Here is a 17,652-nt window from a genome sequence, read left to right on the forward strand (position 1 = left end):
ATAATTACTTTACTACAGCTCTCATAATACTAATCCCATCCGAATAGGGCTTATTTCACCTACAAATCTGTGTGAAACCAATCCAGCGGCTTCAGGCCTGGCCTTGTACACACTTTTTTTTTTTTTTTTGCTCAACACTTTCTCATGAAGACAGAGTGGTTGTTCTGGTTTGTCTGCACTGAAAAAAAGAAAGAGAAACGCCACAAACGCCACAAACACACACACACACACACACACACACTTGAATCCGTGCCATATTATTTTCACTTCCAGACTAACCTTATGTGGCGTTTATCTATCGACAGTGATTAAGAGCTCGTGCAGTTGTTCCTTGTGCTAGCTCTTGAAACATATCCAGACAGGAATAGTCTGAAAGTTCAGAGGTCAGGGACCGTTTTCAAATCCTGGTTCCCATGTGGCTTCGTGTGGCTCCATTTGTGTTGGTTTGGGATGGTGCTTATGAAGATCTCTGTTAGATGTAGATGCTGAGAAAACGACCAGAGGGGAGAAATTTCACAGGGCGGTGTTTCGACCTGCTGTGAGGAGTCCTCTAAGAGGATAATCATCTCCACTGGAGGTGTGAAGAGCCCAGGAACTGCAGGGAGTGGGGTGTGGGATTGTGACACCTTTCCAGCCCTTTCTGAATTCTCTCTCTCACACACACACACACACACACACACACACAAACATCCTCATGTTACTGGTCCTGGACTTTCCCGGAGTAATCGTTGCACCATAACCGTTACCATGAGCTTATTTAGCATCTCGATAAACTCTCTCATGTTTACACACGGGCAGCTGAAGGATGGGTGAAACCACACACACACACACACACACACCATTCTGCATGTGTATGTGTAAACAGATTGGAAGCAGACAAGTGTGATGTGTTTGTGGATGTTCAAAAGTCATGTTTGTGTACACTTAACCTTATTTTTAAGGTGGCAAATGTTTCCAATTTAACCAGGAAATTACTGGAAGGAAACACAATTCAGATTAAACACAACAGAAAACAAATTATTGCAAGTGAGAAAATATTAAATGTAGGGAATATATTCAGTACTTATTTGCCTCAAGGTAATAATAATATTTCTATAGTAGCAGCTCATTCACAGACAATCTTCCACATAAACACATTAAAAAACTGTGTAATCATTGATATGTAAAGTTTTCTGAAGGACACTCTTATTTAACTCGTATAAAAGGAGTCTCCAGTGTCAGCACTATAGCTGTAACTTTACGTTTTCTAACATCTTCGGGACAGAGGAGTTTACGCTTCATGGTTTCCCGGTGACATGACAAGCTGCATTTTTTTGTCTTGGTAACATCAGGAGAGAGAGAAAAGAGAGGCTGATGAGAGAACGACTGTTTATAGCTGCTGTAACGTAAGTGAGAACAGGAACTAGTTTCTTGAACAATAAATGTAACTATAAATGGATAAAAAAGTATGACGTGTTGTACTTTTATTTTAAAAAATGTAATCGTTGGCAAATTGCTGTGTTATAAGAGGAATAAAACACTTCAGGACATGCTGTTATAGGAAACTAATCAACTTCAGGGTGGTAAACAGTGTATAAAAAAAATTTAAATACACACTAGCAAAATATACAAAATTTAATGAAGTTTATTAACTTTATTAACTTCAAAGGAGAGAAAAAAGAGAGGCTGGTGAGGGACTGAGTGTTTATAGCTGCTGTAGCATAAGGGAGAACAGGAACTAGTTTCATGAACATTAAATGTAACTATAAATGGATAAAAAAGTATGACGTGTTGTACTTTCATTAAAAAAATGTAATCGTTGGCAAATTGCTGTGTTATAACAGGAATAAAACACTTCAGGACATGCTGTTATAGGAAAGTAATCAACTTCAGGGTGGTAAACAGTGTATTAAAAAAACTTTTTTACAAAATTTACTGAACTTTATTAAGTAAAAAGAGAGACAAGTGAGGGAATGAGTGTTTATAGCTGCTGTAGCGTAAGGGAGAACAGCTTCCACAACATTAAACGTAACTATAAATGGATAAAAAAAAATGATGTGTCATTCTTAAATCAATGAAAATTGTAATTGATGGCAAATCGCTGTGGTGTAAGAGGAATAAAACACTTCAGGACATGCTGTTAAAAGGAAAATGAAGTAGTGTTGATTATTTTCCTATAACAGCATGACATGGAGTGTTTTATTCCTTACTTTTGAGCTGAGGTCCTGTGTTAATTCCACTTACGCTCTATAATTGTGTTTTTTTTTGTGTGTTTGTCATAATCCTGAGAATTCATTAGCATTAATTAAAAGATATTGAACAGTTAGAGGTTCTGGACTGAGCAGTGTGTGATGTGGATTAGATTAGCTGTGGGGTGTTTTGGAGGGAAACCCCACGGTGTGTGTTGAAGGGTGTTAAAAACCCCACTGAGGCCATAAGTGACAGTTTTTTTCACCCCCACCCTTCTTCCACTCTTTAACCGACGGAGCGCACGCTGCTGGAACAAGTCTGCTTCATTATTTAACGGCTGCTCAAACAACAATAGAGCTGTTTCGGTTTGAGCTGAAACTCATGCAAATTTAATGATGCAGCGTGTAGAACGACGTCTCAGTGCCATCAGCAGAAATATTTTTTCTGTAAACAGCTTTATTTAATGCACATGTCATACTGCATATAGTAGACAACAACTGATGAGATGCAAAATACAATCAGAGTTCACCTCCAAAAGTATTGGCATCCTTTACATATATATATATATATATATATATATATATATATATATATATATATATATATATATGTATATGAATTAAATGCCATATGAAAATTATATTTTGCATTCAGTCATATAGAGATGCTGTATATCTTACCTTATGTTACCTTTTAACACATAAAGACTGCATTATTTCCTGGAAAACACAGATTTCAAAAGTATTGGCACCCACAGCGTAATTACTATCTGCTCAAGCCTCGTCTCTAGTGAATAACAGCACCGATTCAGCACAGTGCTTCAACAGGGTTCAAATCCACAGACGGAGATGACGATGAAGTTTCTAACAAAAGACGAGGAATTTCGTTAGAGGAAATGTTGCAGTGTAAATTCTACAATTGCTTGAGTGAAATTTTCACTCCTGCTGTGCAGTGTTTGTTATACAGTGATTTTTTTGCCCGTTCACTTGAAGGGCGCCAATAATTCTGGAGTTGACTCTAAATTGCATACAATAAATTAAACATCATATGCACTTAATGATACCATGATGCAACATAATTTTATGTTAATGCAATATTTGTTTAAACATTTTTATAATATTTAATCATTTAAATATTGTTTAATTCTCTAAACCACTGGTTTTAAAATTATTGGCACCCTTTTTTTTGTTTTATGGACTGCCCTCATCAAGACCATATGCATTGAAAACAGATCAAATTGAAGATATATATATATATATATATATATATATATATATATATATATATATGTATTTTAATTTTTACGAATTTTACGCTTCTGTCCTGTGTGTGTGGAGCTTGCGCGTTCTCCCCGTGATTTGGGGGTTTCCTCTGGTTTCCTCCTCCAGGCCAGTGACCTGCGTTGTAGGCTGATTTCTCACTTGTCTGTAGTAGGATATGCAGTACAGAGAACGGATGGATGGATTTTAATAGAGGCAAAGTAATTATTTCAGTTGCTTCAGTGGGAATTATAAATCATTGTACGGAGAGGTGCCAATACTTTTGAAACGGAATACATTTCATATATTACATTACATACATGCAAAATAAAAACCAAATGGAATAGGGCTCAGTGTACTCTCAGATGTACCTTTTTCTACAGTCCACTCCAAAAAAATATTGGCACCCTTCCTCCAAATGACAATTTAATTTAAAAAAATAATAATAACAACACATGCAATTAAAAATATTGTGATGTTGCAATATTTATTTAAACATAAGGAATTTTCTTAAGTACTACATCATCTATTCTCCAAACTACTGCTTTCAAAATTATTGGCACCCCTGCATTAATATATGGTGAAGCCTCCTTTTATTTCTAGTTGTTTTATAATAATCAAAATGAGCAAAAAAAAATTAATATATAAATTGAAAAACACATGCACTTAACAAAACTCTGATGCTGTATAGTTTTAAGTTAATGCATTAATTCTTATTTAAACATAAAGAAGTAGAACATTTTTTTACTCTCCAAACCACCGGTTTCTAAATTATTGGTGCCACTGCAATAATATTTGGTTTATTTCTATTTCTAAATATATGTATATATATATATATTTGAATTTCTTGAATTTCCCTTTGGGTGTCTCTCTATCGAGCTATCTTGCTAGCTAGTGTTTCAGACCATATACCATTTGATTATGGTTTAAATGTGGAACCATATATGTTTGTGAGAAAAATACAGTATTATCTAAAAGCTTTTGGTTTTTGTATGTTTGAATGTTTGTTTGTTTTTTATGAGAATGATTATAATAGAGGCAAAGCTGAGCAGTTTCTTCCTTGAATTCTTTTTGAGTGGAAAATTTCATTCATTGTATTGAAGGGTGCCAATACTTTTGAAACAGCGATACCAGCCAAATGGAGCGTGGTTTAATCAGCTCACACCTGCATTGTTGTACAGGAAATCACATCGAGTTTTTACGAGTGAACTCGGTCCAAGTCCGTGTTCCACGGAGCCCACGTGGGAGCTTTAAAGGACGGAGCGGCGTCTCAGATATCCACCTCATGTTTCTGATTCAGCTGCTGCTCCTCAGGAGGTCACTGTATTTAAGAGGCTCACTGCTGTGCTTTTGAAAAAAACAAAAAAAAAAAACTTTCCATCCCCCACAAGTCTCCGAATTACAGAGCCTGCTTTCAAGCTGCCATCACATCACACACACTTAACACACACATTAGCTTCGGATTTGAATTTTGGCTCCGAGTTCTGATTGTAAACAGATCATCGTCCTGTTGACTGAAGTGTGCCGAAACTCAGAGACAGGTGTTCGACCTGCCTTCTCATGGGAACGTGGCTGTATTTAACAACAAGTCTTTTATTTAGCCCTGAAGCACTTTTCCCCCAACACACAACCATTTTTCTGTTTCTCTCAGGAACTCTATATCACTTTAGTTATTAGTCTTGGAAACCTTATAAACTTCCCTGAGTCGTTTTTCTTTTTCCAGGAATATTTCCTCTAATTCACTTTCCCAACCCGGAGCCTCAGCTGAAGCAGTGATTCTGGGTCATTTCTAAGATAAGATTGTCTAGTAAAGAGAAAGAGGAAATAGTTTTACTGAGAAGTTTTTTTCCTTTAAAAAAAAAAAGTGATATCCTGAAAGTTAAAGGTGGCTTCAGTCATTTTAAAATCAGAGCAGGAGATGTTTATAAAATACTGTAAAATTACCAAAAAAACAATAATAATAATCCACCACATGTATTGCTATTTTTAAATGTAACATCGTACCAGTATTTTGAAAAAAAAAACACTACTGTTTTCTGAATGATGTATAAAGGTGCTAAAAAAAAGTCTCATATTGTTACAGATATTGTTATAAATAAAATTTAGCTACATGTATAGACTTATGCATTAAAGTGCAAAGCTAACGTGGCTGCTAGGGCATGCTGGGAACTTTTAGGATGTGTTGGTTGTGTGTGCCAGTGTTTGGTTCAGCGTGGTATAGGATTTAGAAAAATAATCAATGACGCAGTGGTGTGATGAAACAGATTTCCTGGAACAGCACAACCTGAAGTGTTTTATTCCTCTTATACCACAACAGCATGCCAATGATTACAGCTCTTATTATTGAAGAATGTCACATTGTAAATTTTATGTTCATAGTTACATTTAATGTAAAAAAAAAAAAAAAAAAAAAATCAACATCTGACCAATCAGAATTGGTCACGCATGCGGTGTAAATATAATAAATCAGGTCAAGGAGGCACTTTCAGTTTGCGTGTCAGTCATGTCGCATGTTTATTCAGAAAGCTCCGCCTCTTGCACCAGAATTCAGGTGCTGTAACCTAAGCAGGGGGGCGTGGCTTTGGGGTTTGTATTTGTTTGAATTTTCTGCTGAAGTTTCAAAACAGCTAAATTTTTAACTTCATGCAATGAAACGATTAACAGTGAAAAAGTGTTTTATTAATTTATTTGGTTTATTATTAGAATAAATTTAACATAAAACATTAAACATGTATATCATTGAACAGAGCTGCATCTGACACTTCTAGACACCTGAGTTCGAGGAAGCGGATGTTCATACAGTCACACGGCATTTGTCATGGCGCACGTACTGTGTACACACAAATGAAGTGTGTGTTCTTCCAGTCAGACCGGCTCCTTCACCCGGGCTGTGTGAGGGGGGGAAAAGGCTTGTCGAGCCGGTTAGGTGAGCAGAAACTGATTAGAAAGACTCTTCACTACTAACCACTGTGTGTGTGTGTGTGTGTGTGTGATGGGTGTTTTTCATTATCCCTAAAACACACAGGAACACACACACACGCACACTTGCCTCAAGGTTACCAGAGTGCAATCTCATCTCATGTAGCCTGGAATAATAAATATAAGGAATAACAGAGAGCCATGAGAGCCGTCAGAAGGAAACGTGAGAGTTACTGGAAACTCAGATTTGTTTTGTTCAACGCATGATTTCACATACCAATAACAACAAGACCAACAACAACGACATTTTTCTTTTTTTTCCACAATTCAAATTCTGGTTTCATTACTAATAATTGTTTTTTCCGACTCTTTATTCCAAGAGCTATTCTCACATGAGTGGAAACAGCAGAAAAATCTTGATTCATTTACTTTCTAATGAGTTCCTTTTGGTCTCTGATTGCTGCATTTATCTGGATTTCAGCAGCGTAATTATATAAATATAGAAATTTTTTTTTTTTTTTTTTTTAAGAAAGCAGATGACAATGCAGATGCTGCATTTTTTTAATCCGGAAATTCCTCACTGTGGTTTTAAATAGGTAGCATAAGTGACATGAGGCTCATGACTTCTCGGAAAACTAAACTGGAAGACGTGCTCCTTGTGAAAGAAAAAAAAAAAAACACAGGACATTTTAATACGTCCTGGATTTGAATCACTAAAATGAGTGCTGATCTTTAGGTTTTATTGAAATGAGTCTGTTCGTCTTCATTCACACGTCAGTTAATCGACTTGTTCTCGACTTAACAGTAGAAACTTCAAAGCTTTTGTTTTTGCTCTGACGGGTGCCATTTCTTTTTCTCACTGCTAAAACAGCAGGGTGACTTTTAAGATGAAAGATTAAAGGACATGTCATTTGTTTTTGAAAGTATGCGACTGTCCCACATGTTTCACATACGTGGTGTTAAATTTACACGGTAATCACAGAGAACACAAATCTCCCCTGAGCATGAAGTAAACGTCACCTTATTAAATTCATTTTTATTTTATTTTTTTATCGTTTTAAACGTTGAATCCAAGAAAACATGCGTTTAACTATTTACACATAGTTCAAGCAACAGTCTTTTCTTTAAACAAGGGTTCTCTCTGCATTTTGCTCTTAAACGAATAGCAGGTATGACTTTAGCATAGAATTAGTAAATACACAAAAATGTAGTTAACTAGCATCCATGCTAATAGCATGACGACGTTAAGGATATTGTAATGATTTACTTACAATGTTATTTTCATAAATGAATAATTTACTTTCAGTTTATTATTTGGTTAACAAGGTTGTACGTCACAATATCACAGAAAGAATAAGAGAACTTACTTTTCTTCTTCCCATGATCTTCAGGAAATTCTGATGATGCAACATTGTGTTGAACATGTGACTTGGGGAAGTTTTTCATAACTTGTAGTGGACAGCTCTTGGAAAAGGTTGAAAAGCATGAGATGTTACAAAAATAAAACGTTTTCAGAAGTATTTTGATCATTTCAAGGAGACGTGAAGTTAATGATTTAAGTTATTTATCTGAAACATGCACGTAGGTTACTGTGAAGGAAACCTGTATTTAAACATAACCTTTTAACCTTTACTTTACATACAGCTTTATAAACGTAATATCTGTGAGAGAGAAATAGTACCACAGTCATGGAATGATCTATATAGATTTACGTGTTTGGGTCAAAAGTTGCATTTTTCCATTTCTAAAACCAATTTAAACTTTCTCATTGCTGGTGTAGGAACTGATTTGGGGGCGGAGCTTCATCCGAGCTCAATGTATCATGTCACAAAATAAGCTTCGATTACGTCTGAGATCAGAGGACGATGATGTGGCATCCAGAAACCTTCACGCTAAGCTGGCTAGCTAGTAAACCTAGCTAGTTACAGCGCTAAACAAAATCATGGTTGCTATGGTAATATTATATTTTGACAGATGTGGCTGCTGTTAAATAAATCATTCTGAAAATGATTAATCAATAATCAATACACATTCTGAAATCTCACTCTGGTCAAGTTGTGACAAATATAATTTGTCGCTAATTTACTAGCAGTTAGTTTAGCTTGTAAAATAGCAGCTAGCTGAGTTAGCTACTGCTAGTGGTATAGTGAAATAAGTTGGATATTTATGTAAATTTATAAAGATAGATCATATTACACAATTTATTCCTGTACATTGGTTGTAATTAATGGTTTAAAATGACATTTTCAGGGAAAGTTAGCGACTGTATACGTGCTGTGCAGAAGGTTTGTTTCTTAAGCGCCGCATTCCACATAGTTGTCTGTAGTTTTGGTGTAAAATATCAGCAATGTTGAGACAGAAACATGATAAAACAAAAGAGCCTTGCTGTTTAATAAGCTGGCTGTAAGAAGAGATACTTCCTGGAATGTTAACATGGAATATTGCATAACTAAACTGGAGAGCTGGCGCTCATCCCGCAGTTATACAAATATGCTGGAAAAGGGAAAGTTGGCCGTTTGATGGTTTAGCGGTGTTGACTCTTTCAGCAGACAGTTTAGTGCCGAGTTGATCCTATTATTGCTGTAAAATGTTAAGAGAAGCTGTTCTGTTTAGCTTTAGTTCATTTTTAGCGTTGTGTTGCTACTTTCTAGCCAGAGAAACAGACAGCGTTAACAGAATGGTCAGTGAAAAAGTTCACAGTTCTCTGCTATGCCATGTGGTGCGCTTCGCTATGCTTTAGGCATCAGGTCAAGTCACCTTTATTTATACAGCACATTAAAAGACAATGAGTGGCAGCCAAAGTCTTACAGACCTTCAAAAGCCTGGGAACATTTTTAGATTGGATTTAAAAATGTCCAGGGTAGGAGATGTCTTTATGAATCTCGGAGCAGTGACAGAAAAGCCCTGGTCTCCTCTGAACTTCTTCTGAATCCGAGGAATGGTTAAAAGTAGCTGATTAGATGATCTCAAAGCTCTGGAGGTATTTTGAAGACAAAGGAGATCAGAGATATAACTCGGTGCCAAGCCATGCAGAGATTTGAAAACAAATAACAAGACCTTGTACTATATTCTGTACCTGACTGGCAGCCAGTGAAGGAAGGTCACTGAAGACACAAGAGATGTTCCTGTTTTTGGTGCCGGTCAGGAGCCGAGCAGATGCATTGTGGACCAGTTGAAGATGGGACAGAGTTGACTGACAGACTCCCATGTAGAGGGAAATGCAGTACTCAATCTGAGAAGAAATGAACGCATGAATAACAGTCTCCAGATCAGTAAATGTCAGTATATGTTCGAATTTGGAAATAGTTCTCAGTTGAAAAAAGCTTCCTCTCACACCTGAGTTTATCTGCTTGTCAAGTTTCAGGACTCAGTTGAAAATAACAAGAAGCTTTTTTGTGCTTTGCTTTGTTGGTAATTTTGGTAATTATAATGTGACAGCTTGGAGATTCTGCTCAGACATTTTTCTCAGATTCAGCAATTAATTTCTATGGCAACATGCACAATACTTAGCAATACATAAGGAACAAACACTTTGTCATGCTGCTGTAGGAAAATAATCAGTGGCAGGACGGTGTGATGCGGCCTGACATGTTAAAGTATTTTATACCTCTTATAGCACACCAATTTGCCAACAATTACAATTTTTATTAATAAAGAAGATGTAGGGGGTAGCATTGTTGCCTCACAGCTTCAGGGACCCAAATTATCAAACATGCTGTCCCAAATGACCAAACACACTAGTCCCAAATGACCAAACATACTGTCCCAAATTACCAAACACACTGTCCCAAATTACCAAACACACTAGTCCCAAATTACCAAACACACTGTCCCAAATTACCAAACACACTGTCCCAAATTACCAAATGCACTGACCCAAATTACCAAACACACTGTCCCAAATTATCAAACATGCTGTCCCAAATGACCAAACACACTGACCCAAATTATCAAACACACTGACCCAAATTACCAAACACACTGTCCCAAATTACCAAACACACTGTCCCAAATGACCAAACACGCCGTCCCAAATTACCAAACACACTGTCCCTAATGACCAAACACGCCGTCCCAAATTACCAAACACACTGTCCCAAATTACCAAACACACTGTCCCAAATTACCAAACACACTGTCTCAAATTATCAAACACACTGTCCCAAATTACCAAACACACTGTCCCTAATGACCAAACACGCCGTCCCAAATTACCAAACACACTGTCTCAAATTACCGAACACACTGTCCCAAATTATCAAACACACTGTCCCAAATTACCAAACACACTGTCCCAAATTACCAAACACACTGTCCCAAATTACCGAACACACTGTCCCAAATTACCGAACACACTGTCCCAAATTATCAAACATGCTGTCCCAAATTACCAAACACACTGTCCCAAATTACCAAATGTGCTGTCCTAAATTACCAAACACACTGACCCAAATTACAATACACGCTGTCCCAAATTACCAAACACACTCTCCTAAAGTACCAAACACGCTGTCCCAATTTTCCAAACACACTGTCCTAAATGACCAAATATGCTGTCCCTAATGACCAAACACCTTGTCCCAGATTACCAAACTCTCTGTTCCAAATGACCAAACGCTTTCCCCCTAATGACTAAAAACGCTGCCCCTAATGACCAAACACGCCTTCCCAAATTACCAAACACGCTGTGCCAGATTAGCAAATATGCTGTCCCAAAACAAGATACAATGTACCAAATGTCTACTTGGAATCTTTTGTGAAATTGTTCCACCTAGAACCTTTAGGAGGGAAAGGTCCTAACAGATTCCTTAGTATTTAATATGTAAACATTAAAGAAATACAGTTTAATAAAATATTCTTGTGTTTTCCCAGAATGTTGATTCAGAATTAATGGGAAAAGTCTGTGATGTTTCAGGACCAGTGAACACTGAGCTCATCACACTTCAGATTCATTATCCCAGACTAATCACAGTGAGTAAACAAGGCTGAATTCACCACCTTTTCTCTTCTCGTGGGATCCCGCTGGTTACTGTTAGCATCTTGTCCTCACTTGTCACTGTATGATTGTGCCAAAGTCACCCTGAGTCACATCAGCGTGTGTGAGAAAAGCACCACCCATCCATTCCCAGACGCTCCGTCAGGATCAGACTTATCACAGCTCCTGCATGTAAATCGTTAGCGATATTACTCATATTATACTCTTATCCCAGATCGCAATGATCATAAATGGCTCTGAGACTCTCAATTATTAGAGTAAAAAACATTTTACAGTATATATCATGTGATAAACTGCACCTCATGTTGACTAAGTCCTCAGTTGCTCAACCTGCTGTTACCCAATGTCAAGCTGTATGTGTGGGATAACACACACACACACACACACACACACACACAGCTCAATGGTCATGCAGATACCCTGACAATAACCAATCCAATCAGGCCATGATGAGACGGAGAAGATAACGGCACGACTCCTGCCATGTAACGAGACTCAGATTGGAGCTTTGAAGTGATTATCAACTCATCAGTTTTGTGACAAAAGCTGCTGTTTGCAGGGTCAGAAGTCAACATGTCACTTTCATAGCTGAAACAGAGCCATTCAATCAGTTATACAACCACACAACTCAAATTATAATGTCATGTCATGCAAAAAAAAAACAACAACAGAACAAACTGCCCATTTTTAAATTTAGGAATTAAGGGGCAACATCAAGTTATGAATGGATTAGCACTGTCCTGTATGCTATAAACAAACAAACAAACAAACAAACAAACAAATATATAGTACATTTTTAAAAAAGGAATTTCAAGGTTAAAATTAAAGAGCTTTAAAATTTGTTTTAAAATTTGTTTTATCAGTAGTGTTGGGCAATGACTAATATTCTGACAGATATTTTAAACTTTATGAATAAATCTAAAAACTAAAAAACTAAAAGTTTCAAAACTAAAGTATTTTGAAATGATCAACTAGAAATACGTAAATTACCTCTAGACTACTTATAAGCATTTTTTAAAATAATCAAAGTACATTTTGCTAATGTGTATTTAAGCATCGTGCTGTAGAAGAGGAGTTGCTGTTACCACCCTGACGTTGATTATTTTCCTATAACAGCACATCCCGAAGTGTTTTATTCCTCTTCTACCACAGCAACTTCCCAAAGGTTACAATTTTTATTTATGAACGTACAACACGCCATGCTTTTTATCTATTTGTAGTTACAATTAATGTTCATGAAACAAGTTACATCCTGTTTTCGCTTACATTACAGCAGCTATAAACTTTAATCGTTTAGTCGTTCCTTCATCAGCCTCTCTTTTCGTTCTCTCTTTCAAAAAAAAAGAAGCATAAACTCCTCTGTCCTGAAGATGTTGAAAAACTTAAAGTTACTGACTGTTACAAAGCGCTGACACTGGAGACTCCTTCCATAAATGTTAAAACTTGTGAGGTGAAGCTTCCTCTATACAAGTCCCTGGGAATGAGCCGTTGCTATAGAAACCATAGCGTTTTAGAACGAGTGCATTAACATAAACCTGCACTACTGTCATTACTGCTGTTATAGAAAATTAATCAACACCTCCTGACCAATCAGAATCCAGAATTCAGCAAGTATTTAATGCAGTAATTAATGCATTTTTATTTATTGTATTATTACAACAGAAATTTCTGGTGAATTTGAATGCAAATTCTGACAGCTGCTATTTCACACACCCACACACAAACACACACACACACACACTCACACACTCTGTGAACTGAAAACATAACAGTTTACAAACTACACTCATCGAAACTGGGGATAAGTCCCTGCTGCTCGGCGGTTACAGGAGTGAAGCATCGTTATTGCCTGAGGGCAAATCCAGAGACAGCAGCTGGGAGACATCGCTGTGACACGTCACATCATGAAACTCAGATTACAGAGCAGATTTGTTGTTCTTCTGAAATGCACATCAAACATGTTATTTTATATCACTTATTAATAAGATCTAATCTTTTACATACATAGCAACACAAACTCAAATGAAAAGTTACACAGTAAACACGCCTGGCTCTCCCGCCTCTGTTTAGTTTCTGTTTTTCCTGATCTGTTGCATCTGATTTCTCATAAAGGATGTGATTGTTATCTGTAAGGATCTATCTAAATGCCCAGAAATCTACAAGTAAACATTTCTGAAGAGTGACAACAAAAATTAGGATTATATTATTTTCCTCAGTTTTCCCATGAGAAAAATATACTATAGATAACATCATCTTCTAGACATATGAGAAGAAATTAATGACCAAATAGACCTACAGTACATTCAAAAGCAAAAGTTTGCATCCCCCGAGACAAGCATTTCACATTAACTAACTTTATTTACTGCAGTAATTAAAATTAGCAAATGTTAATCTTAGCATGGGTAATATTAACAGCGTAACAAAGTTAGTTAACAAGTGCATTAATTGGTGTTTGTTTAAATGCTAATATTAAACTACAGCTGCAATGAGTAATTTATTCAAACTGTGATTAAAATAAGTTTACAGAAATGTGCATAAGTTAAATGACAGCATGTTCTTTAATGTTAATTACTTCCTGAACTCTGGACCTGCTTTTCAGGCTCACTTCTGAATTTTGCCAGTTAACAACCACAAACGTTCATTAAGGTGTTATTAATTTCATGTTGCTTGAGATTTCTTTTAATCAGTGATGGTGTGAACGTTGGTTAATGCACGTGTTGATGATTCTGCTTATTTGGTTTATTGTTTAAAAAAAAACACATTAATTAATACAAGTGTTAGTTTCTTTGTTAATGTTACTGATGGTGTATTAATGATAAAATGCACGGTTTGTTTATGTAAACATTAAATAATATCAGTCCTAGAAAAATAAAAATCTAGGAAGGTCTATTTTCATAATTGGCCTGAGCATACAAAGGCTGCTGAGAGTAAAATATGAATTAATTTGTTTCTATTTGATGATGAAAGATCATCTCTGAAACCCAATATGCGAAATGGCTTTTAGTGAGGGTGCACAAACTTTTGCACTCAACTGTACCTTCTTTTAGCAATTCTAAAACCATTACTTAGTTTGGATTTGTTGTAGTTTTTAATATATTTTATACCACAGCACTGCTTAATCCTGGACTGTGATTGGTCAGAAGGTGTTGATTAATTGTCTGTAACAGCAGCTCTGATAGTAGTGCAGCTGCAAATCACGGGTTTATATTAATGCCCTCGTTTTAATACGTTATTGTTTCTATAGTAACGGCTCATTCACAGATGGACGCTCCACAAAAACGTGTGTAATCGCTGACATGGTCAAGTTTTCTGTAAGAAGATGGTTATTTAACATTTATGGAAGGAGTCTCTGACATCGTTGCGGTTTCTTGATATTTTGTGTCATTTTTTTTGTTACACAGTGACTGTTAAATGTTTACTGTGTTGAATTTCACCCCATATACCAACAGCGTGGTCTGATTTATGTGTTATTATTTACATAAAATGAAAACTTTTTCAGTAATTGATCTTCCGATTCATCTTCAGACGTGATACAGTAACGCCAAAATTAATTTTTAATAATTGAAGAGAGAGATTTTGGACATAACGGTTAATTCTAGGACATAATTATTATTATTATTATTATTATTATTATTATTATTATTATTATTATTATTATTATTATTATTATTATTATTATTATTATCTGTGCATTTAGGGTTGAGTCATGTGTATGAAAGGAGGTGGCCAGTTTATCAGGTTTATCTACCATATAGTTTTGTGCATGTGTGTGTGTGTGTGTGTGTGTGTGTGTGTGTGTGTGAAATACTTATTAATATTAATAAGATATAATGGTCTCTCAGAGCAGTTTTCAACTACACATTGGCACAGGTATGAATAATAATACACTTAGATAGATAGATAGATAGATAGATAGATAGATAGATAGATAGATAGATAGATAGAATACAGCTACAAATATGTATTAAGCAAAATATGTCACTTTATAACCATAAAATTACTGATTGTTCCTCTGAATAAAGTATTGGCACCCCTATACCCCCAACCATCAATCCTCAGGCGCAGTACTGAACAGATATTATTTAGTAGCTGGTTTATTCTCAGTACAGCAGTGACATGGTGTGTGTGTGCGTGTGTTTGTGTGTGTGTAGAGCATCAGTAATTACACATACAGTAATATACACATACAAATTGACCTATACGCTAGGTGAATCTGATAAAACAGTACCTATTATGTTGTTTACACATGTGTGTTACATGATGATGTCTGTGGCCGGTGATGAGTGTATGAGGTGCATGGTGTGTGTTTGTGTGAGTGTGTGTGTGAGAGAGGTTGATGGGATGAGTGACACACACTTCAGTTTCCTCCTGTCAGGCCTGATGCAGGATGACATCAGTGAAACTCGGAGAGTCTGAAACTGGCACAGGTCCAGAGAAAGCGCTGCACTATTTAGCTTGAGTCCTGGGAAAGGAGGCGAACAAAGAGGTGAGTAACCGTCCCTCAAACCACAAAGCGAGAGGAACACCTCACAGCTCCTGGGAACCTGAACCTGTCAGGCCTGGTCCCTGTTGCACAACATGTAGAGCGCAGTATCATGACAGGTGTGTATGTGTGTGCATGTGTGTGAGAGAGAGAGAGAGAGAGAGAGAGAGGGAGAATATCTGAACACAAGATCTTATTAACCTTTAACGGTAAACAATATTAAAATGAAGCAGAGAGCTTCAATCACTGCATGAATGCAAATTTTCACTGCAAAATTCATTCACGTTCATTCAAATGTGTGATGTGGTGTAGGCTTTTCTAAAGATCTGCTCTGCCTCTGAGTCATTTCATCGCTCCAATGCTCACTGTGCTCTGATAATGAGTCCTATTTTACATGAGACAATAGCCTTTCATATAGTTAAACATATCTGAATAGGACATGCTCTCTCTCTCTCTCTCTCTCTATGTGTGTGTGTGTGTTCTCTTTACACACTAATCTGTACCAGGAACAGCCTGAAAGAAGTTACACCAAGAAAGATTCACACGTAATGTGATACACTGCAGTGTGATGCAATGCCGTGTGAGTTATTATTGTGCAAGCAGTTTGATTTCTGTTCAATTTCACTCGCTGCACATCCTGTACATCAGGGAAATGGCCACAGAAACCACCTGTCACTCAGTGCACCTCATATTTCAACCTCTTCCCTCTGGCATGAGCTGAACTTTTGATTGAGCGGCTTTAGCTGCTAAAGAGTGTATGGTAAAGTCTATGGTAACTCAAAAAAACACTAACACAAATATTTAGTTTCTTAATCTTTTTCCAATTTTCACCTGTCCAGGTTCGGTGTCTCTCTGTAGTCTGGACAGGACTGGAACCAGATGTGGTCTTCTGCTGTTGAAGCTCATTTGCCACAAGGTTTGATGTATTGTGTGTTTTGAGATGCCTTTCTGCTCACCACGGTTGTAAAGAGTGGTTATTTGAGTTACTGTAGCCTTCCTGTCAGCTCGAACCAGTCTGGCCACTCTCCTCTGACCTCTCTCATCAACAACATGATATTTCAAATCCCAGGTTTATATTAATACGTTAGAACACATGAAATATGTTATCGCTTCTATAGTAACAACGCACACAGGGATTGTATGGTGGACAGTCTAAGTAATCTAAGCCTAATAATAACCACGTTAAAAAAAACATGCTGTAATTCACCAAAGAGAAATGTGTAATCATCAGTGTGGTCAAGGTTTCTGTAAGGAGACCTTTATTTAACATTTATGAAGGAGTCTCCAGTGTCAGAGGTAAAGTTTTAAGTTTTTCAAAGAGAAAAAAGAGAGGCTGGTGAGGGAGCGAGTGTTTACAGCTGCTATAACATAAGTGAGAACAGGAACTGACTTGTTTTGTGGACATTCCACAACATTAAATGTAACTATAAATGGATAAAGAGTGACATTTTGTTTATTAATAAATAATAAATGTAGTTATTGCCAAATTGCTGTGGTATAAGAGGAATTAAAACATTGCGGGACATGCTGATATAGGAACATAATCAACACCATCTGACCAATCAGAACTGAGAATTCAGCAGAGCTGTGGTATAAAATGGTGGTGATATAACTAATTAATATATACTAAAGAAATTTTAGGAAATGGTTGGAGGAGAAATATTGTGGAGAAATTGCACAATCACTAGAGAGAAATCTCTTCACAGTTTTTAGTTAACCCTTAACAGTGGATTTATTTTTTAGCCATTTAAAGCTACTAAATATTACAAAATAGGATTAAAACTTGCAAATATTTGTCATGTGAAAGAAACACAGAGAATGTGATA

General features: G+C 36.6%; 1 long non-coding RNA gene across 1 annotated transcript; it reads right to left on the reverse strand.

Moving 5' to 3' along the window:
- Positions 1-6,402: 6,402 nt before the first annotated feature.
- Positions 6,403-11,658, reverse strand: LOC117599806 (uncharacterized). The gene is made up of 3 exons (XR_004580168.2): positions 11,346-11,658; positions 9,424-9,579; positions 6,403-9,321 (listed from the first exon to the last, which is right to left on the reverse strand). It is a non-coding gene; the product is annotated as an uncharacterized LOC117599806 (long non-coding RNA).
- Positions 11,659-17,652: the final 5,994 nt, after the last annotated feature.

This window comes from Pangasianodon hypophthalmus, chromosome 19, assembly GCF_027358585.1.
Source record: "Pangasianodon hypophthalmus isolate fPanHyp1 chromosome 19, fPanHyp1.pri, whole genome shotgun sequence".
Taxonomy (NCBI): domain Eukaryota; kingdom Metazoa; phylum Chordata; class Actinopteri; order Siluriformes; family Pangasiidae; genus Pangasianodon; species Pangasianodon hypophthalmus.